The sequence below is a fragment of the Gadus morhua genome, chromosome 22 (genome assembly GCF_902167405.1).
Source record: "Gadus morhua chromosome 22, gadMor3.0, whole genome shotgun sequence".
Classification (NCBI taxonomy): domain Eukaryota; kingdom Metazoa; phylum Chordata; class Actinopteri; order Gadiformes; family Gadidae; genus Gadus; species Gadus morhua.
Window position 1 is genome coordinate 19,666,041 of NC_044069.1, and position 26,748 is coordinate 19,692,788.

The following is a 26,748-nucleotide window of genomic DNA, read 5'->3' on the forward strand; positions in this document are numbered from 1 at the left end:
GCGTGCACCGGCCTTTGGATCACACAAAGGCAAATATTGTCTTCCATGAGCACTTACGTGGGCCGCGGACCCCCACTCTGACGCTCAGCGCTCGATGTGTTGTATCTGACTATTACTTTGTTATTAGTGTTGGCGGTTGCAAAGTTGTCCCGACTCCTCCTCATGTCATTGACACAACGAATGGCCTGTGAGCTGAATATCAAACGTCTCGCAAAGGAGGAGAATTACTTCCCTGGGCAGGTGGCCTGCCCTCTGTTCAGAGCGCTCATTCACATGCCTTCTGTACGGGGGACTGGGCCTTTGCCTTTCCCAAACACAGAAAGCCAAACTCCAGGGCAAACAAGGGGGCAGATGGCTGTGCTGAGAAGAAATAGAAACAGAGAAAGCGTGGGGAACTTCAGCATTGTTTGTCTAGATGAGTATTTCTTGGCAAGAGAAGTTCAGAGAGGAGGAGAGAGAGACTGAGGCGTATGTTTGTCTTCATGAGGATGGGCTCACTTCATTTTCTTTCCGTGAATGCTCTCAGAACTGTCACATCTGCTTAGCTCTCTAACACCTCCTCCTACCCCCCTCTTCCATCCCATTTTTGCTTACATTAATTTCACCTGACTCTCTCTGTTTTCCTCGTGTCTCCGCCTGTAAGACTCTGTAGGTGTTGGAGAACGGTTTTCCGGGTGGGGTCGAGTCGTCTGAATAATCTTGGAAGGCTCATTCATCGTCCCAGTAAAAGGACAACAGTGGATCCCATTGAGGCACTGCAGTCGCAATCCCTGAAGCGGGATTTCCGACTCCGAAAGTCGGAAAAACATGGCAACCCTTAGCATCCAGAGATGCAGCTCCACACATAAACAGTACTGAAAGCTGAATTTATGTACTGTTTATTAGAAATTCTGTCTTATTTATGTGTCATCAAACAAGTCGTACACAGAGTACTGTTAGGGGTTTGTAGGGCTTGTTGAAATGTTGACATTTAATCCAGTTTATAAGCGGGTTCCCCTTCCTTGAAGGGGCATTCAACCTAAAATCGTTATTATTTTGTTTAAAATTTAGTAAAATGTCTTATATGAGCATCAAGATAGAAACATATGCCATTTGATCATGTGTTTTATACTTATAGAACTTACATCCAAGTTTTCTGTCAGTCTCTGCAAACCAATATCTGAACGTTCCACTGGTTTTGTGACTTCAAAGGGAATCTTTGTATACCTTCCTCCGTCACGTTGGAGGCACACCGGTGCTGAAGTGTGTGTGGATGTGTGGAGCTCTGCCTGGGCAGCGGTTGATGGTTAATCGCGGCGTCTTAATAATTGTTTCCCTATTTACAAACATGGATGGTTGCTCGCCAACCATGGGGGGCAATAAACAGTTCTGTTGCCATCAGGTACCGTGAACACATTAGGGACTACAGCAGTGTAATCAATTAATAAACGGCATTGTGCTGCATTCTGTCTGATTAGGTCTGATGATGTGTCTTTCTTTTGCACGTTAACGTAACATAATTAATATTTGTATGTAGTTTCATTCCAATATCTTTGACTCTAAGACTAGAATTTCACTGCATAAATAGATGACAGAATTGTCCCTCTTGTACTAAATAGTTACTAAAATCATGGTTTATAAACTTGGCATTAGTGTTTCAGTAGTTCAATAATGAACCTGCATGTGACTTTTAAACCGTCAACTTAACTTATTGTTAAATCAATTTAACGATTATAATAATAATTAAATTATTGCAAAAAAACTAATAACTAAAGATAATAATGCTAATGGGAAGGGATGGTATGTGGCAAGATTGGGCAGGGGCTGTAACATAAATTGGAAGCATTTATCTACACCGTTTACAGGAAAGAGAGAATCTCACAAATGGGGACATTATAGGCTACACTGGCTTTTGGGATCAGCGCAGTTAACAGCACAACAAATCCTTACCCTAAACCTAACCCTGACAGCTGTCAATCTGTTGTCTATGCTTTACGGCCCCTGGGTGCGCCTGCCTGTCTGCTAAGACATTACCAAGAAAGCCGCCTATAGCTCCACGCTGTGTGTGGATGTGTGAAGCTCATTCTTGGCAGCGGTTGATGTTTGCTTTTGAGAGAGGGTTATGCTTCCCGGGCACTTATAATATAATGTCAAATCCCATCCAATCATTTCATTCGGCCTGAATGACTTGTCTGTCTACCTACCTACCTGCACGCACTCTGTCCGTGCACTTATTGCACATGAACATTCTTCAGCAAGCCTAGGCAGGCCCAGAGCCATTTAGAGAGAGGGTCGCGACATCTCCGTCCGCTCCAATGGACCATGCTTTAACAGCAATGGGGGATCGTGAGCCTCTCGATAGTTCCCAGAGGTTAGCCTCTCCCAATAGAAACGTATTGGAGTGGCAGCACCATAAACCGTTTGCGATGCACTATTAAAAGGTAGGATGTTTAAATAAACCCATTGCATATTTTCAGCACATCTTATTCAAATATACATGTACATTAAAGCATATTAGTGGATTATCCCACCTAAATGAGTTGATTAAGGGAACCTTAACAGGTAACAGATTCGGCTAGCATTAGGATACTGTAAAAGTTAGCAACACGTTAACCACAAACAGCTATTAATTTTGTATTCGGTTCTCTTATTGTCATTTCATGTAATGTTGTGGGCGTAGAGAAACGTCTTTATTAGTTAAATATAACATATGTGATTGTACAGGGGTGGATGGATGTAGTGAAATGAGGATAATCAGTTGTAAAATGAAACCTTTGCCTATAATCAGGACGAGAGCTATCTTTATGATACATCGCTATTGATATGGATTAAAACAGTATATTTTGGCCTTTGAAAGGGTTTTATCAGTGTATTATATAAGTAATCATGTTAGTGTGTATCCTACAGCACTAGGTCCTGCGTGGTGGAGAAGGGATGCTGAAGGAACCATGGAGACAGTGAAAACATGATGGAGGTTTAAAATAAGCCAGTTGTATAAAAAACATGTTTTATTATACTGCCATATTATATAAGAAATCGTATATTTATTTGGATTGGATATCCTAAAAAACACTCAACACCATTATGCTGCTGCTGTGAGTTGGCAATCTTTATTGATAGTCACTTGTCAGTTTCCTTCTGTCCTATCTGAAAGTCATAAAGATTAAATTCGTTTTTAAGGTAATGTATGCCTTTACGGGATTCCTGAAACAACCATGAATTAAAGAAATGGTAGAAAACAAATCGAATCAGAATTTTGAAACATTCCTTCCCTTCCTCTTAATATATGAATAAAGGGTGTGAATACCCTTTATAGAGCAACATGCCCTATAACCAAGGTAATGTAAAATATGTAAACGAGGCAGGTTGCTGGTCACACTAAACCTAAAATATTAGCAGATTTTATTTAAAAAAACTAAAACATATTGACCTAATGCATGCATGTGTCGTGTCGGTGTGCTATAGAAATATTGTAAATCAATGCATTTATTGACTTGTAATTACAAGAAATCGCAGTTGTGTCACTATATTCATGCAGATTCCACTTGCCCACCTAGTCACTTGTGGCTTTGGAGGGAGGCCTGAAGGAAGGGCTGGGATTTCTTCAGTTGGATAGTTTCTAAATCAAGCCTCGAAATTCTGGAGTCTCTAGCCGGTTTCCCCAGATTGCCTATCCCTTCCTTAAATGCAGATGCACAGAGATTTATGGTATTAATTGATATTGAAAGACCAAAAATACCTTCCAGAGGAGGTCATTGTTAAACTACTATCTAACTAACCTAGCCCTATTATGTATGTTCTTCCTGACAAACTGATAACCTGCAAAACGACCGACTAGACTTATAGCCAGGTCCCTCAAGAACGAGGTGGAATGTTTCAAGGCACACAACGTACGTTAACGTTTCCAGAACAAATAATCTAGAATTAAGCCCATGAATGACACTCAGTTATGGAGGAAACTGAAGCTATTGTGTCATTATCTTATTTAAATGACACAATTATAATGTAATCAAGAGAATTCGAATCAGTTTAGCTATAGTCAATATAGTAGAACTACTTTAGCACTAACTTGGTGGGGCTACATGAATCTATGTAAGACCTATTGAAACAAACCAGAGGAAACAGGGGCGTACATATGAACTCCAGAGATGGAAGCCCTAGCAAAGAACATAGGTCGATGTTCTATTTTGGTTGTGCATCAAACCGACTCTGTCGAAGTAACATAACTAAACATGTAGTTGTGTGTGTGTGTGTGTCTGATGCCAGCTGATTTGCGCGACAGTAGATAAGAACGAGGCTGCTGCTGCCGCTCCCTGGGGGGGAATAGCAGCGTGTATTTACCACCGGGTTCTCATCCCACCACACGTTGTTATTCCTGCTTCGCTCGTGTCTATCTGTTCATGTGCAACTTTTCATTTCAGATAGGCCAAAGAAAGAATGTTGTGTGTTGTCAAGGTGTGTGCGGGTGGCTGCGTTAATAAAAGATGTAGGACATGTTTGGAACATCTCAAAGCTGTCCCTGATTCTTTGATCAGGCACTGGAGGGCTTCTCTCGTAGTTTGCATCATTATATATTATAATATTAGATGCTCATAATAGTAATAAACAACAACTTAATATACACCTGCACCAAATTTATAAAACACCTACGTCTACTTGTTATGCAAGTTCCTTCTTAACAGGGTCAACGGAATCACTGTTTGGACTAAAAAGGATTGAGTTCTTTACACAGCCTAACTCGTTCTCACAGTAAATGTCAGCTTTTGAATAAAAGTAATTCTGAGTTATCATTCAAGGAGGAGCATAAATAGCTTCATGAGACCATCCAGATCTCGCACTCCCTGTTTCTGTTCTCTCCTCAGGTCGGTCATTCCTTGATCCTGCTTTTCAAAGTTTGTCCAATCAGCGCTCAGGGAAGGGAGTCAAAAAGAAAATCAAGTCAGGCACCGAACATAAGAGTAGCAATCAAACCCGAATAGACTGAATAGGATTTTAAATATGAACAGAAATCTGCACAAAAGGCTTTTCTTCCAATGCAATTTGTTTGTGCTTAACTCAAACGGGAACCTGCGGTTGCAGAGTGAAGAGACCAGGAGCTGTTGCTGTGATGGATTTAGTCTTTTCTAGCAATGCAAGGCCATGGCCATGGAAATCAATAGCTGCCCAACCCAGGCTGATTCATTGCTAAACGCAAATGTGAATAATAGCATGTACTAAAGAGGCTAAATAATTAAAGTAAATACTTATAAATAGTAGTAATAAATAAAAAAAATAGAGCTAAACAAGAAATAGGCAAACTATAAAACCCAAAACCATCCATCCTGTCGTGATCCTGTTTTAATACTAGAGCTTCAGGTTGAGGGGGCTGGAGGGTTTTGGGTAAGCCCTGCCATTTGGGTTTCTGTATTTGTGGTTTAAGCTTAGTCAATTTCAGATGCCAAGCTCTGCTCTCCCAAAGCCCAAAGCCTCCTGCGTGCCCTTCTGCCCTGAATGAAGTCTGAAAGGAATCTGGAATAGGATCAATTATTTTCAGCCCAGTATCATACTAAAGAAATAGGCATGAGGGTAGAGCTCTTTGTGGTGTGGTGGGGGGTTTGCTAATAATGAATGTTATTTTATGGGGGCGACTTACAGGCGGCCAGTGTGAAGGGGCCGAGTAGGGGATCAAGGTGGTCACCTCCAAACTCCATTCAAGCAAGCTGGAGAATCCTGTTTCTTTCTACTGTCTTATCCTCTGGTATTCATAAATTATATAACCCTTATCCACCCCCATTCAATCTTCTAATGATTGTAAATGATATTCCCACACCCCTCACCCACCCACATCCTCACACACACACCCAGCAAAATTCTCATACACACACGCTCACACACTCGTGTGCTTCTTCAAAGGTTTCATTCCTTTATGATGATGAGTAGCAGCACACTTAAGAGTCAAGCTGCTCTTCAGGTATTCCTTTCATCCATGGGTGAGTGTGTTAGTCTCTAATCCTGCTGTCTCCATTCTGTGTATGTCACAGCAGTGTTGGTTCATGTCCGTTGGATGGTGATGCTGTGTTCATGTAGACTATGTGTGTGTGTGTGTGTGTGTGTGTGTGTGTGTGTGTGTGTGTGTGTGTGTGTGTGTGTGTGTGTGTGTGTGTTTGTGTGTGTGTTTGTGTGCAGGCCTTCATACCTTATATAACCCTTGTTAGAGTTAATGATGATAGACAACCTGTCAGGCATCTAGTTTGCAAAACAAACTATTAATTTTCCACGTTTTCATTCTGCATGACTCAAAACTCATCCTAAAAATGTGCGAAAACGCAATCCAACACCTCCTCGCTCCATATAGCGGCAGAATTATGCATGTGGATTTATAATCAGAGCTGCATTCTTCTTCTTTTCCCATAGTCACATTCTGCCTCTGTTTTCTGCAGCCGTCTGCGAAAGAGGAGGAGGAGGAGAAGCAGGGGAAAGTGTGACATTTGGCACCTTTCACCAGCCATGAACATTGGAGCATTTTCACTGATTCATACGCGCCGCACTTGACATCTCCTTCGCTACCTGTCCTGGCACTCTCCTTCTCCTGACAGTCTGGAACAACGAAACATTACTCACACCAGTACTTATTCAGGTTTCCCTTTCTTATTTTACGTTTTACAGCAGCGTTATAATTATACATTCAGCCTAAACATACTCATCTGTATAATGTTTAATGTCACGTTATTTGTTAAATATAAAAAATACAATTATATATGTTATGTTCACGAAGCTTAGCTTGATATGGCCCTATCCCTAACCCACCACATTGTCAGTGCGAATAACAGAATATCATTATAAGTGTCAAGCTATTTCGGAGTGATTCTTTTAATCAGCTAGATACGTATATAAGAGAAGCCATTGAAGTCACGCTTCAAGTTTTTTGTTAACAATCATAAAACGAAATGACTGATTATGGATCAATTTAATTCCACCTTTAATATACACAAACGACTCATTGGTCGCTAATCGTCTTATTATTAAAGTGGGAGAAGGTGTTTGAAACAATGCCTTCAATTCTTGAAATCTTTTACTGACAGAAGAGCCTGTCTCAAGTCTCGACCCCAAGAAGCCTCTAAATTAAGGTGACCAGATTTCTGAAATGAAAATCGGGGACATTTTCAACGCGGCGGTGAAAAATCATTACATACTATCATTATGAAATAAAAAACGGGGACAAGCACTTTTTCATGTATTTCAACCAGCTTTTATTACACAAAAGGTCAGAGGCGCCATTAGGGGGCGAAAAGTTAGGACAATTCTGAGGGCCCGTGAATGACAGGGGCCCTGAAAAAATATTAGAACATTAGTTATGTTAATAAAAAAACGTCATTAATGGATTTTAATAGAAAATCTAATTTATATCAGTATGCAGAATGTTTTCTGCATGTCTTCACAGTGTTATATTATCACAGCTCAGTGTCAGTAGATGTCAGTAGTAAAGTTAGTATCGGACTATAAGATAATTGAAGCCTTCACAGGTAGAGGTGTGGTTACAGAAACTGCACATGGTTGGCGTTGCCTGTGTGTGATGGTGGGACCCAGTGTGATATATTTTCATGGGGCCCAACATCCCTGGTGGAGCCCCTGCAAAAGGTTAATACATCAAAAAATCAGCACCCACAAATATCATGTATCAGTAGTGCACAGCAGTGTCAAAAACACAAATATAGAATAATACATGAGAAAAAACATCTCTCTTCCAAAGTTAAGTGTCATGTGGAAAGACTGCTGCCAGACCAGTAGCTAGTAAATATCCTCAAGATGTAATTAATAATAATTAATAATCATTACCATATGTTGGAAGCTCCAGTTCCAACAGATGGGCTAGCTCCCCTTGGAGGCTAGGGCAGTTCAGCTCCAGCTCAGGGTGGTCCATAATGTTTGCAATCAGAAGTCACCGGCATACCTTAAAAATCACTTCATAACGACTAGGGATGCCCATGCTTACCACACCAGATCTAGTAATGCTGACTTGTACTTGCCTAAGTTCAAAACAAACATTGGTAAGTGTACTTTCAAATATAGTGGAGTGGTGAACTGGAATAAATTACCTTTGGATATTAAGAGCATAGACATCTATCATTGTTTCAGAAAAAAGGTAGAATCCTTGCTCATGGTGAATTTAAATCATTAATAAGACTAAAATGTCTTCCTCCATGCGAGTTGTTGTCTGTTGGTGTTTGTCTATGTATGCACTTTGCACTTTAATACAGAAAGTAAGGGTTAGGGAAGATTATTTTATATGTTTAGTTCAGTCTGTTTTTTTATTATATTTAATGTTTTGTTTTATGTGGATATATGTCCTGTCTTGTAACATCAGGGACCATGATGGAAATCAGTGCTTGCACTTTGTCATGTTTTTCTTTTATCCCTTGGTCTTTATTCCAAATAAATCAAATCAAATCAAAAACATATAAAAAGATGTAAGTGGATCACATAATGGAACACATCCCCCTGGAGAAGGCTCTTCATCTCAGCTTTGCTCAGTTTGTACTTGTCTCCCTCCTTGGACGAGTAGGAGTGGAACACTTTGATCAGGCCTTCCATGGCGCTCTCCAGTTGGGAAGTCATCGTGTAGATAGCGTTGTCTGTTCAGATTCCTCAGTGTTTAGCTTATCAAGCACTGGTGGACAAACTCCTCACCATATCAAGTCTCAACTCCTTACTGAACGATCCTGCAGCCTGGTTGGCTACCTAACCTTTAGCTCTATAAACCCCCGAAACACAAACACCCCCACCTGCAGCAGGGTTACAAAACGCCTCTTGGGTTTCTTTTGGGATTGGTCTGGCTTGGCCTTTAAGTGTGGCCAAGCCAGAAGATCTCGGTTTCCCTACAAACGTTCATCATTAGGGAGTTTCCCTAATGATGAACAGAGCCTTAGTTACCCAAAGCGGATAACCAGTGACCCTGTGTCCTCTGTGTAGCCTGTGAGACAGTGAGGAAGCTAGCTGAAGATCAAACAATGGTGGAGTAGAAGATCTCCAAGGAGGAACAGTCTACTAATGACACATTGTTCGGGTTATGATGATGGCGGCGATCCCTAAAGACACTGCAGGTGCGGCTTGGGGCTGGCGAGGTAGCTAGCTGGGTTAGCTTGCTGTTTGGCTGCTCTGCAACAATGTTGATGAAGGGGCGATAGGATGGTTGATGAGCCAGATGTTGTTGCAGAATGTGGTAAACCTGACACCGGTTCACCATGTACATGTCAATTTATCGGCTTGTTCTGGGAGCAAATGGTTACATCATCGGAAGTGGTAGGTTGAGGCTAGGAGAGGCTGTTCTGAACAAACCCTATTCACATATATAGATTACAGTCTCAAAATCACTTTGCCCTTTTTTTGTAATATGTTGTACAATGTTCTATCCTCAGGTGCACGGCAGCTGATCAGTTCATGGAATTTTGCTGGATCTTGTTGCCATGGTTAAAATCTCCCATCAGGATATAATGTAGTTGCCGGATCCTTGATGCCGCCCTGGACAGACGAGGACAGATAACAGCCCTGTGGGAGGTCAGATCAGGCTTTAATTGTCTTCTTACAAACTATTTTCTGTATTAACTAGTTTGGCAATTCAGTTCTTGTGATTTGCTGCGGAACAGAACTGTGGCCAATGGCTGTCCTGGAGCAACCGGCCATCGAGTAATTCTCCAAGACTCACAAATGACTGGTCCAGCCCTGCCTGACTGTGGTCTTTCAGCAAGTGCTGCACAGTGAGTGAATGAGCTTCAGGGAGCCGCTCCGTGGAGTCCCTGGCGAAGGTGAAGTGGCTTCATGTGAGTGTCTCGTCTCGGAGGTCTTTGAGCATGAAGAGACGACTCATGTTTTTCTTAAGCATACCGAGTTCCGCAGAACAGTTCAACTTTATGTAACCTCCAAAACTTTTGAGCAAAGTTATTATTTGGTGTTTCCTTTTTTATAATATCGTTATATATACTCACCCCCAGCTTAATGGTAATGGCCACTTGCACCATTCCATTAATTTAATCCCACCTCCTTAGCTATTCCCTCGTGGTGCTGATCATTATTGGGGCTTGGGAGATAATGAGCGTCTTAATGACCCACGTCTGAGAGGTGGGGAGACCACCGGTCCCCTTCACCAAAGGAATTTCTACCACAGGCCCCCCCCCCCATCCTGCCTCGGGGGCATTAGAGATGTGCCCACCAAGGTCAGGGGTTTGGGGGCTGTTGGTGGCGGTGGGCCTGTTGATGGAGCGGAGGTGGTGGGGGTCCTGGTGGTGCTAGTGATGGAGTTGGGGGTGGTGGAGGTGGAGGTAGGCGGAGGTACCTGGGTGGTACAGTGTACTTGCTCCGGGAGCACTCTGAAGCGACAACCATAATGAGATTAATTAGAATAGCGCAAGGTCAGGCAGAGCGATTGAGGAGGAGAGGGTAAAAAAGAGAGAGAGAGGGGGGGGGGGGAAGAGAGAGAGAGAGAGAGAGAGAGAGAGAGAGAGAGAGAGAGAGAGAGAGAGAGAGAGAGAGAGAGAGAGAGAGAGAGAGAGAGAGAGAGAGAGGAATAGAGAGAAAGAGAGACAGGAATAGAGACCTTTAAACAAATCGACACACAAACAACCACACTGTCACACACACACAAACACAAACACACTGTCACACACACACACACTCAGAATCTAACAACCTGTCTGTCGGGTGGGGAGAGAGGGGGACGACGACGACATCCGTGTCTACAGAGCTCAGCTTGGAGCGGCTGCCACCCCCACCGCTCCCGGTTTGTAACACACACACACACACACACACACACACACACACACACACACACACACACACACACACACACACACACACACACACACACACACACACACACACACACACACACACACACATGCAGATGTCAGCGCAGGTGAGAGCGAGGGGGTCTCATGTGGCTCTGGGTGTAGGACCACTGACCACCTACTGGTGCGTAGCCACATCTGTATGGATAAAGTTTGGTGTATATATTTATATATATACATATTTATTAATAGATACCTATATATTTGAATCTGCACATTATTTTATCGCTACATTCACCAGATAGGGGAAGCATATATTAACGATTAATTATGTTATTTTAAAATAATTGGATGGACATGATGATGCACACATAGGAAATGCAAATAATTTCCATTCTAAAAAATGAAAAATAGAATCAGAAACAAGAATGTTTGTCATACATTTACCTTTCGTACTCCTGTATCATCAAAGAGAGCAATACCTCTGCATAAAACATTAGAACCTAAATAAGAATGGATTACAATTTACCATTTAAATTAATAAAGACTTTTGCCCAATTGACAAATAACATTTGCAAGTGTTAAAAACCATGCGTCTGCTCTCAGTACCTTGTTAATAATGGACATAACATTCACACAGGGAGTAGGTTGACATCACATTTTCACAGAAGCAACACCTATCTTGAGATTCTAACAAAGGAAATAAAAATCACTTAAGCTAGAAGCCGCTCACAGATTTCATGAATAAACCTCCATTCCAATGACATTGCTGCTTTGAATAACTCTTAATCTTCCAAAGCTACGAGGTGTACACTATTCCTTCTGAGGTTATTTAGAAGGCGAAGGAGAGCAGCTGTGTTCGTCCTGGAGACCTTCATTCTGAAGACTAAACTTTGGGATGTTATCGACACAAGTTCAGATTTCTTTCATGAAAATACAATATTCAAGTTTTAAATGATGTTGGATATAATTATCTTTTTTATACAACACCTCCTGGACAGAATAGAACCAGCAGATGTGTGTATGTGGTCTAGGAGGCCATCCTGATCCCAGAGTTATCATTCTTTAGACCAGGGATGCCAGGGTGACGGCCCGCGGGCCGTATCCGGCCCGACTGTATGTCACATCCGGCCCGCGGGTGATAAGGGGAGAATATATGTATTTTTTTAATTTTTATAAAAAAAAAAAAAAATTAAATACTTTTTTTTTTTTTTTTTTTTGGGAATCCGTCAGTTGGTATGTTACTGCTGCTGGTCTGTTACGATTCAATAACTTTTCATCCCCCATTCTCCCTTCCATTTCGAAACGTGTTTAGAAAACACGCTTGTTTCATTAAAATTGATTAATTTATTAAGGCCGCCACCAGGGGGCGCCCCCAACACTTTTGCCGCCCTAGGCGATCGCCTAGTTCACCTATGCAAGCCTTCAATAAATAAAATACAATTTATTAACAGTTTACCCTTGTGTTATTTATCATTTATAAATGTAGGCTACTATTACATAGGCCTGCTTTAGGCTATGTAATTGTAGGCCTCATTGTGAGGCTATTTTGGGGCCAATGCAATTTATTTTCGATCGGTAGGCCTTCAAGCATAATTTAAAATAGCCTACCTATCCATGTGTTGAGTCAGTCTGGCCTTTTCAGGCCTTTTCAGTCCGATAGTGTAATCCGGCCCCCTGAGATCTCACTTCAAAAAAATCTGGCCCCCTGACCAATTTCACCCTGGCATCCCTGCTTTAGACCATGGTCTGGGGGAATACTCAATTCTGATTGGCTGCCGGGTGTGCATTCGTTTCTTGCTTCGCCATGAAGGGGCTTATTTTTCGATAATGACCGGCGAAGTTCTATACATTATCCCGCTTATTACACGGCTACTTCCCAAAATGAAACAATTTATTTACAATGTATTTGTTACCAGCATTCATAGTGTTGATCAGCAGAGAAATAGTCCGCCCAGGTCCTTGACGTCGTCGCTTAGCAACCGACAGCGCTTGGGCAAGTTACCAGACTACGTGAGGATTGATACCAAAGGCAAAAAGTCATTTTGTTTACCTTGACAGCGGTCATTATTCATCCGTTGCCAATATATATTATCTAAAAAGAATTGACCGCCGGAAGTTTTGAAGTTTCCATGCAAATGAAACAGGGAAACAAAGTTATGGCTTGTGAAAAACTTGTAAAACGCATGAAAATATGAATTAATGGTATTAATTTATTTTCTTTGGCAAGTGACCGTGGTATAAGCGGGATAATGCCCTTCGAGGTGTCCATTATCAGGAATTAATGGACTTCGTGGAGGCAACCGTCCGTTGGACGGCGCGTTGGACGGTTCACGCCTCCACGTCTTCCATTAATTCCTGATAATGGACACCTCGTCTGACATTATCCCTTACTTAATAACCGAGGGCGTGTCTGACGTATAGGGGACGAGTCTCTGTAGGTCTACGCATGCTGCAGCCAATCAAATCGTTGAACATTTCTCAACTTTTTGACGCAGGCCACGGAGCCAAATGGACGGACAGACACACAACGCATTTCGCGATCGCCCCATGCAAAGTGAATGAGATCCGTTGACGGACGGAGGTAGTGTAAACAAGCCCCGAGGCAGGCAACCGCGTCGTCCATTAATTCCTGATAATGGACACTTCGTCGGGCATTATCCCTTACTAATTTCTCATCAGTCTCTCATCGAGCCCATCGAAAGAGTTTCAAAAACAATTGTGGTACCATGGAGTGAAGCAATCGATGGAGAAATCTAAACTGTTGAACCAAAATAGACTGAGTAACATTATTAAAAGATGCACAGAAATGTGCATGGAAGGCTATTCGCTGATGTTTTTGTACCTCTGACCGGATTCATTGCGAAAAAGGAAAGCAAGACAGCCGTCAATAAGTGATTTTATATTTATATTTTCTTACTATTTCTTTGAGGCCAGTCCAGGCTGGGCGTGTGGAGCCGTCTGGAGGGGCTCGGCTGATGTTTGGGTCCAGGAGGACTCAGCAGCAGCACCATCTGAAGAAGCCACAGAGAACACGTTACCAGGTGGGAGGTGAGACCAAAAGTGTCATTATTTTCACACATGACACATTATTCAAATGAGCAATTATGTATATTAAATGTACCTACATTTAGAGCTGAATATCCTTGACATGAAAATTATGGATTTGTGATGTGACTGACCAGGCACTCTCTGTGTGAGCAGTCATTTAGGTTAACATTTATTTTACTGAGACTCTGTAAATCTCTCTCTGTAAATGTAAACAAATGCTAACTAGCATTAGAGGCACTTCAAACGATGAGCGATGCAGTTTCATAGGACTGCTGCATAGAGCAAAAATATTGCATATGTCTTTAGATCAAAGATGGCAAGCAAAACCAATACCAATACACAGATAGGAACATGTACAGTGAGGAGTACGAGTGAGGGACAAGTATACCTGAGATAAAACACACAGAGAGAAAGATGCCAAAGAGTAGGATCAACTGTAACACTGGAAGGGTAGAGCGGGGAGGAGAGACACACAGCGAAAGCCCTTGAGGAGCCCAGATGGGCTGGTTTGAAGGTCAGCGTTGACTTGGTTCAGCTGCTGCTGCTGAGACGAATTCCTGGAAACCAAGAACGAGTGGGGAGGGTGGAAAAAGGTTTGTGGACAATTCTTATCTGATGGGAGGAAAGGTCTGGTTATGGTGATAGGAGGGGGTGGGGGGAGCAAGGGCCTGACAGATTCAGGGCAGAGTTTGTCACAGTCTGTATGTGTCTTTGTGTGTGTTTCCCTCGTTTTATTTGTCTGCTGAAGTAGGACATTGTGAAAAGGTGCTCATCCACTCTGCTGTCACTCCTTCAAGGGCATAAGACCAACGTGGCTGTTGCTTATTTAAACACACAGGCGCACACACATCGAATGTGAGAGACGCTAGAAAGATGACACACAAACTTAAAAAAAAAGTAGACGACACGCAAACACACACAAGAAATCAGAGCACTGGGAAGATAGAAGCAGATACACACACTGGATGTGCGTGTATTTACACACAGAAACACATACACACACGTTTACTTTTTCAGCGCACAACAAGTCTGAAGGTAACCTTTTCCAACCCTTTCTTTTTTCTCTTGTTTATCTGTCTGCGGAGCCCTCTACCTTATATGTGCTTCCTCTGTCTGCGTACAAAAGAGGCAACGGAGGCCAAACGTAATCGGACAGGAAGGAAGTTTCATAGATCACTGAACGCAGAGCCACTAAGCACCTTCCCTCTCTAGCACACTAAAAGCGGAACCGTTACACAATCAAACACATTCTGCAATCTCTTGTTTGTGCCGCTTGTGTCAAGTGTTTCAGTCGGAAATGATTTATCTGGCCGGTAAAAGCGGATGAGAGGTCATGAATTCTGTCCTCAGCGGTGAAATGAAAGCAGGAATTGGAGAGCCTTCCGAGGGAATGAGTGATAGAGAAGCTGGCAGGTCAGAATGGACGTCTCTACATGGTCTATCCTGGAGGATGTCTCGATGGTTGGTGTGTTTGTGTGAAATAAAGACAGCCCATGCTTTTGTACGGGTTTTCTTTACTGATGTGTTTTGTGTAGGGGTCTGTCCATCATTTGCAGCACATGGTTGTGTGTGTGCGCATTATTGTGTGGCGTGTGTAAGCATGCAGGCGTCCGTTATTGGCAGATTTCTTTGGTAAACGGTGGACAATGAGTACTAGGAATAGAGATTTTTCCCAGAGGTGTCATTGTAGGACAAACACAGTTCATAACACTAAGCATGGGCTCCTTTATGTAGCAGAGCACAGGGAGTAGACTAAACTAGAGGAACGGATGAAGACTAATACTCATACCCATCGTTAGTGTTATGAGGGACACCTTTGATTGTCCATCATAATAATGGCTATAGGTCTATAAAATGCCAATGGAGCAAAAGTGCAGAGATCGGGAGGGGCTCTATGTGAGACCTGATCCTCCATCAGACCCTTGATAGGCTCGGAGAGATCAATGGTCCAAGATCCATTGAGCTGTCAATGGACAAGTTAACATAGTGGTGATGTAGCGGTTGGGTACTCTCTCTCGTTGCGTTGTGAATGACACGATGAAACCTTTGGCAGCCAGACGTTTATTCTGGTTCTGGGAATATTTTCAACAGGGGAAAATCACGGATGAGAACCCTTAAAATGGCAGCCTCTCCCAGCCGGGGTACACGTTGACTGAGGAGAGTCAACGTGTGTCCAGTCAACATCAAAATACCACCCCCACATTCCGCTAGAGGGAGCTCAAGCACTCCCACCACCACAGCCAGCGCAAGGGTCTCGCTGGCAAAGGCAAGTGGGAAGCACCGACCCCGTGACATTACCTTCCCTTTTGGAAAAATCACATGTGCACACACGCAAACACATGGCTTTACAACTTCGGGTTTTGGGTGCAACGCCATATTTACTAAACATGATATGTTGTCTGCCGAAATCATGAAACATTTGCTCTGGAGCGCAAGTGTGTGTTTTTACAATCTTGATGCACAAGGATTCCCATACACTAAACATACTAGGAACCATAGAAGTATTAAATACCAGTAGGAACACAGTGAGAAAGATCTTTATTTCCATTATTGGAAACTTTAATAGGTGAAGGAATATTGCATCTATCCCTTAATCCACATTGATCACTTGAGGCCTTCTGTGAAATGTACACAAACATGACGATAAGAATAGATATTCAAATGAAGGTGGAACTTTGTTAAACCGATTCAGTGGCTTTTGTTCCTGCGCTATTAAATGGAACCAATTTAGGCTACCTTGGGTTGTTTTTTCCGGACTCCGGACTCCTGCATTCCAGAAACCAGAAGAAGGACAATGTCTCCCCCGTGAGTTTGATTCGTGTAACATGAGATTAGAAGCTGCAGTAACCTAAAAGGTGTTTGTCGATGGCTTGATCCTTAATTGGTCCATAAGGGTTATATGATATCATGTGTTTGTGTGTGTGTGTGTGTGGTGTTTATTTTTCACAAAAGTAAAATATTAGATTAATATTAGAAGTTATTCGGTATTCGGTATGTGATAATTTATTTGAAAAAAAGGACCTACTATGGTTTTGACCTATGAGATGTATTTCACGCTTTGAGATGCAAAAACCCAAAGCAATGTTCCTCTTCGAGGAGTGACTAGTTGGATAGATCCCATAAAAAAGGGAAAATTATGACCAAATTCAAATTTGAATAATAGGATACAGACACACACTGTTGCTATGGCTCCCAGCAGTGGGAGCCACGTGTAACCAGCCTTATTCGATTTGATATCAATAAACATAAGTCCACTGACTAGGAGGCGGTCTGTGCTGTGAATATGAAATAAAAACATTTGAGGAGAAGGTGGTGTAATATAATTGTCTGCCTTATATAAAGCAAGGGAAATAATGATTACATAACATGAAACAGGCAGAGCAAACTCTGCTAAATCTATTAGCAATGGGCCTAGATCAACTCTCCTTATATACATCAAAGTATTTCTGTCACGGTTGAGTTGTAAATATAAGGTAGTTAAAGTCCAGTGTGTCAAATTTAGCAGCTTCTAGCATTGAGGTTGCAGATTGCAACCAACTGTTGACCCCTCTCCCCTCATTTTCCAAAGACTACGTTGGCCTCTACTGGCCTGTATATTGTGTAAAATATCCTGTAGTAGCCTGTATTGTGTACATACATACATTTTGATACATTTTGATGAGTTTGGCAGGGATTGCAGCTGGGATCTGTGTCACACACATACTCCATGTCCTCCAGCAGCACTCCAGTCGAGAAGTGAGTTGCTGTTTGGAGGAGTATACCCCGTTGCTGGCGGCCTATCCGGGAACTGTTTCAGGAATCCTCCGTGGGCGATTTTGAAGGCATCCAGAGTGGTTTGGCTGTTTACATCTTTGGGAAGGATGTTCCAGAGGCGTGTTGCTTTGACACCGAATGAATTGTCGTACGCCGTTGACATGGACTTCTGTGCCTTGTAGTTATAGGATGGCACTGTACCTCTAACTCCAAGTCGGGCAGTGGAGTAAAAGGACATGTCGATGTTGTTTGGAGCTTGGTCGTTAACAATCTTCCAGGTGTGTATGATTGTGTAGCGCTCACGCCTGCGTTGGATAGCAGTTTCAGCTTATCCAATCTCTGCCAGTAGTCCAGTTCACTGAGTCCAGCTATCTTCTTTGTAAACTGTTTCTGGATGTTCTCCACCGTCTGGATATCCGTTATCCAGACGGGGAATCATTAGGGGAAGAAATGGGAAATATTCAATCAGAGATAGTCGTATCCAGTTTATTTAGAATATGTACTCTCAATTAATCTATTCATCCAACCCTTCGATAGCTCAGTTGGTAGAGGGGAGTACTGTAGTGAAATGAGTCTGAAATCCTTAGGTCGCTGGTTCAACTCCTGCTCGAAGGAATTTTATAGAGTTGCAAAACCACTTTGAGGAAGTATCATTTCATGATGAATGGTAGTTAATCAGAGAAAGTCGTTACCAATAGGCATATTAAGGTATTCTCTCAATTACGCAAGACCACTCAACCTTCGAAAGTGCAATTGGTGGGGGGAGGACTGTAATGAAAACACTCTGAAATCCTTTGGTCGCTGGTTCAACTCCGGCTAGAAGTTAATTCATAGAAGTGCAAAACCACTTTGAGGAATTATCATTTGGGGAAGAAATGGAAAATGTTCAATCAGAGAATGTCGTTTCCAGTTTATTTAGTAGATTATCTCTCAATTACACAGGGAATCTTACCCTTCGATAGCTCAGTTGGTAGAGCGGGGGACTGTAGTGAAATGAGTCTGAAATCCTTAGGTCACTGGATCAACTCCGGCTCGAAGGAATTTTATAGAGTTGCAAAACCACTTTGAGGAAGTATCATTTCATGATGAATGGTAGTTAATCAGAGAAAGTCGTTACCAATAGGCATATTTAGGTATTCTCTCAATTACGCAAGACCACTCAACCTTCGAAAGCGCAGTTGGTGGGGCAGAGGACTGTAATGAAAAGAGTCTGAAATCCTTTGGTCGCTGGTTCAACTCCGGCTAGAAGGTAATTTATAGAAGGGCAAAACTACTTTGAGGAATTATCATTTGGGGAAGAAATGGAAACTGTTCCATCAGAGAATGTCGTTTCCAGTTTATTTAGTAGATTGTCTCTCAATTACGCAGGGATTATTAGCCTTCGATCGCTAAGTTGGTAGAGGGGAGGACTGTAGTGAAATGAGTCTGAAATCCTTAGGTCGCTGGTTCAACTCCAGCGCGAAGGAATTTTATAGGGTTGCAAAACCACTTTGAGGAAGTATCATTTCATGAAGAAATGGTAGTTAATCAGCGAAAGTCGTTACCACTAGACATATTTAGGTTTTCTCTCAATTAAGCACGACCACTCAACATTCGATAGCGCAGTTGGTGGGGCAGAGGACTGTAATGAAACAAGTCTGAAATCCTTTGGTCGCTGGTTTAACTCCGGCTAGAAGGTAATTTATAGAAGGGCAAAACTACTTTGAGGATTTATCATTTGGGGAAGAAATGGCAAATATTCAATCAGAGATAGTCGTATTCAGTTTATTTAGTATATTTACCCTCAATTACTCAAATTATCTTACCCTTCGATAGCTCAGTTGGTAGAGCGGAGGACTGTAGTGAAATGAGTCTGAAATCCTTAGGTCGGTGGTTCAACTCCGGCTTGATGGAATTTTGTAGAGTTGCAAAACCACTTTGAGGAAGTATCATTTCATGAAGAAATGGTAGTTAATCAGAGAAAGTCGTTACCAATAGACATATTTCGGTATTCTCTCAATTACGCAAGACCACTCAACATTCAATAGCGCAGTTGGTGGGGCAGAGGACTGTAATGAAAAGAGTCTGAAATCCTTTGGTCGTTGGTTCAACTCCGGCTAGAAGTTAATTCATAGAAGTGCAAAACCACTTTGAGGAATTATCATTTGGGGAAGAAATGGAAACTGTTCGATCAGAGAATGTCGTTTCCAGTTTATTTAGTAGATTGTCTCTCAATTACACAGTGATTTTTACCCTTTGATAGCTCAGTTGGTAGAGCGGAGGACTGTAGTGAAATGAGTCTGAAATCCTTAGGTCACTGGTTCAACTCCGGCTCGAAGGAATTTTATAGAGTTGCAAAACCACTTTGAGGAAGTATCAATTCATGATGAATGGTAGTTAATCAGAGAAAGTCGTTACCAATAGGCATATCAAGGTATTCTCTCAATTACGCAAGACCACTCAACCTTCGAAAGCGCAATTGGTGGGGGGAGGACTGTAATGAAAACACTCTGAAATCCTTTGGTCGCTGGTTCAACTCCGGCTAGAAGTTAATTCATAGAAGTGCAAAACCACTTTGAGGAATTATCATTTGGGGAATAAATGGAAAATGTTCAATCAGAGATAGTCGTATCCAGTTTATTTAGTATATGTACTCTCAATTGCTCAATTAAACTCACCCTTCGATAGCTCAGTTGGTAGAGCGGAGGACTGTAGTGAAATGAGTCTGAAATCCTTAGGTCGCTGGTTCAACTCCGGCTCGAAGGAAATTTATAGAGTTGCAAAACCACTTTGAGGAAGCATCATTTCATGATGAATGGTAGTTAATCAGAGAAAGTCGTTACCAATAGGCATATTTAGGTATTCTCTCAATTACGCAAGACCACTCAACATTCGATAGCGCACGTGGTGGGGCAGAGGACTGTAATGAAAAGAGTCTGAAATCCTTTGGTCGCTGGTTCAACTCTGGCTAGAAGTCAATTCATAGAAGTGCAAAACCACTTTGAGGAATTATTTTTTGCAGAAGAAATGGAAAATGTTCAATCAGAGAATGTCGTTTCCAGTTTATTTAGTAGATTGTCTATCAATTACACTGGCTAACTTTCCCTTCGATAGCTCAGTTGGTAGAGCGGAGGACTGTAGTGAAATGAGTCTGAAATCCTTAGGTCGCTGGTTCAACTCCGGCTCGAAGGGATTTTATAGGGTTGCAATACCACTTTGAGGAAGTATCATTTCATGAAGAAATGGTAGTTAATCAGAGAAAGTCGTTACCAATAGACATATTTAGGTTTTCTCTCAATTACGCAAGACCACTCAACCTTCGAAAGCGCAGTTGGTGGGGCAGAGGACTTTAATGAAAAGAGTCTGAAATCCATTGGTCGCTGGTTCAACTCCGGCTCGAAGGAATTTTAGAGGGTTGCAAAACCACTTTGAGGAAGTATCATTTCATGAAGAAATGGTAGTTAATCAGAGAAAGTCGTTACCAATAGACATATTTAGGTTTTCTCTCAATTAAATAATACCACTCAACCTTCGTTGCTCAGTTGGTGGGGCAGAGGACTGTAATGAAAAGAGTCTGAAATCCATTGGTCGCTGGTTCAACTCCGGCTCGAAGGAATTTTATGGGGTTGCAAAACCACTTTGAGGAAGTATCATTTCATGAAGAAATGGTAGTTAATCAGAAAAAGTGGTTACCACTAGACATATTTAGGTTTTCTCTCAATTACGCAAGACCACTCAACCTTCGAAAGCGCAGTTGGTGGGGCAGAGGACTGTAATGAAAAGAGTCTGAAATCCATTGGTCGCTGGTTCAACTCCGGCTAGAAGGTAATTTATAGAAGGGCAAAACTCCTTTGAGGATTTATCATTTGGGGAAGAAATGGCAAATATTCAATCAGAGATAGTCGTATCCAGTTTATTTAGTATATGTACCCTCAATTACTCAAATTATTTCATCCTTCGATAGCTCAGTTGGTAGAGCGGAGGACTGTAGTGAAATGAGTCTGAAATCCTTAGGTCGCTGGTTCAACTCTGGCTCGAAGGAATTTTATAGGGTTGCAAAACCACTTTGAGGAAGTATCATTTCATGAAGAAATGGTAGTTAATCAGAGAAAGTCGTTACCGATAGACATATTTCGGTATTCTCTCAATTACGCAAGACCACTCAACATTCGTTAGCGCTGTTGGTGGGGCAGAGGACTGTAATGAAAAGAGTCTGAATGCCTTTGGTCGTTGGTTCAACTCCGGCTAGAAGTTAATTCATAGAAGTGCAAAACCACTTTGAGGAATTATCATGTGGGGAAGAAATGGCAAATATTCAATCAGAGATAGTCGTATCCAGTTTATTTAGTATATGTACCCTCAATTACTCAAATTATCTCATCCTTCGATAGCTCAGTTGGGAGAGCGTAGGACTGTAGTGAAATGAGTCTGAAATCCTTAGGTCGCTTGTTGAACTCCGGCTCAAATTATCTCACCCTTCGATAGCTCAGTTGGTAGAGCGGAGGACTGTAGTGGAATGAGTCTGAAATCCTTAGGTCGCTGGTTCAACTCCGGATCGAAGGAATTTTATAGGGTTGCAAAACCACTTTGAGGAAGTATCATTTCATGAAGAAATGGTAGTTAATCAGAGAAAGTCGTTACCAATAGACATATTTAGGTTTTCTCTCAATTACGCAAGACCACTCAACCTCGAAAGCGCAGTTGGTGGGGCAGAGGACTGTGATGAAAAGAGTCTGAATTCCTTTGGTCGTTGGTTCAACTCCGGCTAGAAGTTAATTCATAGAAGTGCAAAACCACTTTGAGGAATTATCATTTGGGGAAGAAATGGCAAATATTCAATCAGAGAGAGTCGTATCCAGTTTATTTAGTATATGTACCCTCAATTACTCAAATTATCTCACCCTTCGATAGCTCAGTTGGTAGAGCGGAGGACTGTAGTGAAATGAGTCTGAAATCCTTAGGTTGCTGGTTCAACTCCGGCTCGAAGGAATATTATAGGGTTGCAAAACCACTTTGAGGAAGTATCATTTCATGAAGAAATGGTAGTTAATCAGACAAAGTCGTTACCACCAGACATATTTAGGTTTTCTCTCAATTACGCAAGACCACTCAACCTTCTAAAGCGCATTTGGTGGGGCAGCGGACTGTAATGAGATGAGTCTGAAATCCATTGGTCGCTGGTTCAACTCCGGCTAAAAGGTAATTTATAGAAGGGCAAAACTCCTTTGAGGATTTATCATTTGGGGAAGAAATGGCAAATATTCAATCAGAGATAGTCGTATCCAGTTTATTTAGTATATGTACCCTCAATTGCTCAAATTATCTCATCCTTCGATAGCTCAGTTGGGAGAGCGGAGGACTGTAGTGAAATGAGTCTGAAATCCTTAGGTCGCTTGTTGAACTCCGGCTGATATTATCTCACCCTTCGATAGCTCAGTTGGTAGAGCGGAGGACTGTAGTGGAATGAGTCTGAAATCCTTAGGTCGCTGTTTCAACTCCGGCTCGAAGGAATTTTATAGGGTTGCAAAACCACTTTGAGGAAGTATCATTTCATGAAGAAATGGTAGTTAATCAGAGAAAGTCGTTACCAATAGACATATTTAGGTTTTCTCTCAAATACGCAAGACCACTCAACCTCGACAGCGCAGTTGGTGGGGCAGAGGACTGTAATGAAAAGAGTCTGAAATCCATTGGTCGCTGGTTCAACTCCGGCTAGAAGGTAATTTATAGAAGGGCAAAACTCCTTTGAGGATTTATCATTTGGGGAATAAATGGCAAATATTCAATCAGAGATAGTCGTATCCAGTTTATTTAGTATATGTACCCTCAATTACTCAAATTATTTCATCCTTCGATAGCTCAGTTGGTAGAGCGGAGGACTGTAGTGAAATGAGTCTGAAATCATTAGGTCGGTGGTTCAACTCCGGCTCGAAGGAATTTTATAGGGTTGCAAAACCACTTTGAGGAAGTATCATTTCATGAAGAAATGGTAGTTAATCAGAGAAAGTCGTTACCGATAGACATATTTCGGTATTCTCTCAATTACGCAAGACCACTCAACCTTCGAAAGCGCAGTTGGTGGGGCAGAGGACTGTAATGAAAAGAGTCTGAAATCCATTGGTCGCTGGTTCAACTCCGGCTAGAAGGTAATTTATAGAAGGGCAAAACTCCTTTGAGGATTTATCATTTGGGGAAGAAATGGCAAATATTCCATCAGAGATAGTCGTATCACCTTAAAAATGTAGCAAGACTTAGAGGGCTCATGTCCAACGAAGACTTACAAAAACTTGTACATGCCTTTATCACTAGTAAGCTTGATTACTGCAATGGTCTCCTCACAGGTCTTCCAAAACAAACTCTGAGGAAGCTTCAGCTTGTTCAGAATGCTGCTGCTAGAGTTCTAACAAAGACCAAAAGATTTGATCATATTACACCAATTCTGAAATCGTTACATTGGCTTCCTGTAGGTCAGAGAATTGATTTTAAAATCATGTTGCTAACCTATAAATCCCCACATGGTTTAGGCCCAAAATATTTAACTGATATGCTTCCACTACATCAGCCTTCTAGACCACTAAGATCCTCTGAGACCAATCAGTTAATTATCCCCAGAGTAAACACAAAACATGGGAAAGCAGGATTTAGTTACTATGCAACAAATAGCTGGAATAAACTCCCAGAGGATTTAAGACTTGCCCCAACTCTGAGCACCTTTAAAACAAGACTGAAGACTTTTATGTTTGCTATAGCTTTCTGCTAAAATCTTAAATACATTGCACTTTCTAAAAAGCTTTTTTAACTTTGCCTTTATTTTCTATTTTAATACTAAAATGCCTTTTTCTATATTAACCATTTCTTTGCATATGTTTTTCTTTTACTTATCTATTATTTTATTTTATTGTATGACAATGTTTATATGTGAAGCACTTTGAGTCTGCCTTGTGTATGAAAAGTGCTATATAAATAAAGTTGCCTTGCCTTGCCTTGCCTTGCCTATCCAGTTCATTTAGTATATGTACCCTCAATTACTCAAACTATTTCATCCTTCGATAGCTCAGTTGGTAGAGCGGAGGACTGTAGTGAAATGAGTCTGAAATCCTTAGGTCGCTGGTTCAACTCCGGCTCGAAGGTATTTTATAGGGTTGCAAAACCACTTTGAGGAAGTATCATTTCATGAAGAAATGGTAGTTAATCAGAGAAAGTCGTTACCGATAGACATATTTCGGTATTCTCTCAATTACGCAAGACCACTCAACCTTCGAAAGCGCAGTTGGTGGGGCAGAGGACTGTAATGAAAAGAGTCTGAAATCCATTGGTCGCTGGTTCAACTCCGGCTAGAAGTTAATTCATAGAAGTGCAAAACCACTTTGAGGAATTATCATTTGGGGAAGAAATTGAAACTGTTCAATCAGAGAATGTCGTTTCCAGTTTATTTAGTAGATTGTCTCTCAATTACACAGGGATTCTTAACCCTCGATAGCTCAGTTGGTAGAGCGGAGGACTGGTTTAACTCCGGCTAGAAGGTAATTTATAGAAGGGCAAAACTACTTTGAGGATTTATCATTTGGGGAAGAAATGGCAAATATTCAATCAGAGATAGTCGTATCCAGTTTATTTAGTATATGTACCCTAAATTACTCAAATTATCACACCCTTCGATAGCTCAGTTGGTAGAGCGGAGGACTGTAGTGAAATGAGTCTGAAATCCTTAGGTCGCTGGTTCAATTCCGGCTCGAAGGAATTTTATAGGGTTGCAAAACCACTTTGAGGAAGTATCATTTCATGAAGAAATGGTAGTTAATCAGAGAAAGTCGTTACCGATAGACATATTTCGGTATTCTCTCAATTACGCAAGACCACTCAACATTCGATAGCGCAGTTGGTGGGGCAGAGGACTGTAATGAAAAGAGTCTGAATTCCTTTGGTCGTTGGTTCAACTCCGGCTAGAAGTTAATTCATAGAAGTGCAAAACCACTTTGAGGAATTATCATTTGGGGAAGAAATGGCAAATATTCAATCAGAGTCGTATCCAGTTTATTTAGTATATGTACCCTCAATTACTCAAATTATCCCACCCTTCGATAGCTCAGTTGGTAGAGCGGAGGACTGTAGTGAAATGAGTCTGAAATCCTTAGGTCGCTGGTTCAACTCCGGCTCGAAGGAATTTTATAGGGTTGCAAAACCACTTTGAGGAAGTATCATTTCATGAAGAAATGGTAGTTAATCAGAGAAAGTCCTTACCACTAGACATATTTAGGTTTTCTCTCAATTACGCAAGACCACTCAACCTTCGAAAGCGCATTTGGTGGGGCAGCGGACTGTAATGAGATGAGTCTGAAATCCATTGGTCGCTGGTTCAACTCCGGCTAAAAGGTAATTTATAGAAGGGCAAAACTCCTTTGAGGATTTATCATTTGGGGAAGAAATGGCAAATATTCAATCAGAGATAGTCGTATCCAGTTTATTTAGTATATGTACCCTCAATTACTCAAATTATCTCACCCTTCGATAGCTCAGTTGGTATAGCGGAGGACTGTAGTGAAATGAGTCTGTAATCCTTAGGTCGCTGGTTCAACTCTGGCTCGAAGGAATTATATAGGGTTGCAAAACCACTTTGAGGAAGTATCATTTCATGAAGAAATGGTAGTTAATCAGAGAAAGTCGTTACCAATAGACATATTTCGGTATTCTCTCAATTACGCAAGACCACTCAACATTCGATAGCGCAGTTGGTGGGGCAGAGGACTGTAATGAAAAGAGTCTGAAATCCATTGGTCGCTGGTTCAACTCCGGCTAGAAGGTAATTTATAGAAGGGCAAAACTCCTTTGAGGATTTATCATTTGGGGAAGAAATGGCAAATATTCATTCAGAGATAGTCGTATCCAGTTTATTTAGTATATGTACCTTCAATTACTCAAATTATCTCATCCTTCGATTGCTCAGTTGGTAGAGCGGAGGACTGTAGTGAAATGAGTCTGAAATCCTTAGGTCGCTGGTTCAACTCCGGCTCGAAGGAATTTTATAGGGTTGCAAAACCACTTTGAGGAAGTATCATTTCATGAAGAAATGGTAGTTAATCAGAGAAAGTCGTTACCGATAGACATATTTCGGTATTCTCTCAATTACGCAAGACCACTCAACATTCGATAGCGCAGTTGGTGGGGCAGAGGACTGTAATGAAAAGAGTCTGAATTCCTTTGGTCGTTGGTTCAACTCCGGCTAGAA

At 41.6% G+C, this 26,748-nt stretch overlaps 8 non-coding genes across 8 annotated transcripts; all 8 read left to right on the forward strand.

Moving 5' to 3' along the window:
* The first annotated feature begins 20,200 nt into the window (after positions 1-20,200).
* On the forward strand, positions 20,201-20,288 carry trnay-gua (transfer RNA tyrosine (anticodon GUA)). The gene is given in 2 exon segments: positions 20,201-20,237; positions 20,253-20,288. It is a non-coding gene; the product is annotated as a tRNA-Tyr (tRNA).
* Positions 20,289-20,626: 338 nt separating this feature from the next.
* Positions 20,627-20,714, forward strand: trnay-gua (transfer RNA tyrosine (anticodon GUA)). The gene is given in 2 exon segments: positions 20,627-20,663; positions 20,679-20,714. It is a non-coding gene; the product is annotated as a tRNA-Tyr (tRNA).
* A 762-nt stretch (positions 20,715-21,476) lies between these two features.
* Positions 21,477-21,564, forward strand: trnay-gua (transfer RNA tyrosine (anticodon GUA)). The gene is given in 2 exon segments: positions 21,477-21,513; positions 21,529-21,564. It is a non-coding gene; the product is annotated as a tRNA-Tyr (tRNA).
* An 859-nt stretch (positions 21,565-22,423) lies between these two features.
* Positions 22,424-22,511, forward strand: trnay-gua (transfer RNA tyrosine (anticodon GUA)). The gene is given in 2 exon segments: positions 22,424-22,460; positions 22,476-22,511. It is a non-coding gene; the product is annotated as a tRNA-Tyr (tRNA).
* Positions 22,512-24,565: 2,054 nt separating this feature from the next.
* On the forward strand, positions 24,566-24,653 carry trnay-gua (transfer RNA tyrosine (anticodon GUA)). The gene is given in 2 exon segments: positions 24,566-24,602; positions 24,618-24,653. It is a non-coding gene; the product is annotated as a tRNA-Tyr (tRNA).
* Positions 24,654-25,174: 521 nt separating this feature from the next.
* Positions 25,175-25,262, forward strand: trnay-gua (transfer RNA tyrosine (anticodon GUA)). The gene is given in 2 exon segments: positions 25,175-25,211; positions 25,227-25,262. It is a non-coding gene; the product is annotated as a tRNA-Tyr (tRNA).
* A 335-nt stretch (positions 25,263-25,597) lies between these two features.
* Positions 25,598-25,685, forward strand: trnay-gua (transfer RNA tyrosine (anticodon GUA)). Its single transcript is given in 2 exon segments — positions 25,598-25,634; positions 25,650-25,685. It is a non-coding gene; the product is annotated as a tRNA-Tyr (tRNA).
* Positions 25,686-26,451: 766 nt separating this feature from the next.
* trnay-gua (transfer RNA tyrosine (anticodon GUA)) lies at positions 26,452-26,539 on the forward strand. The gene is given in 2 exon segments: positions 26,452-26,488; positions 26,504-26,539. It is a non-coding gene; the product is annotated as a tRNA-Tyr (tRNA).
* Positions 26,540-26,748: the final 209 nt, after the last annotated feature.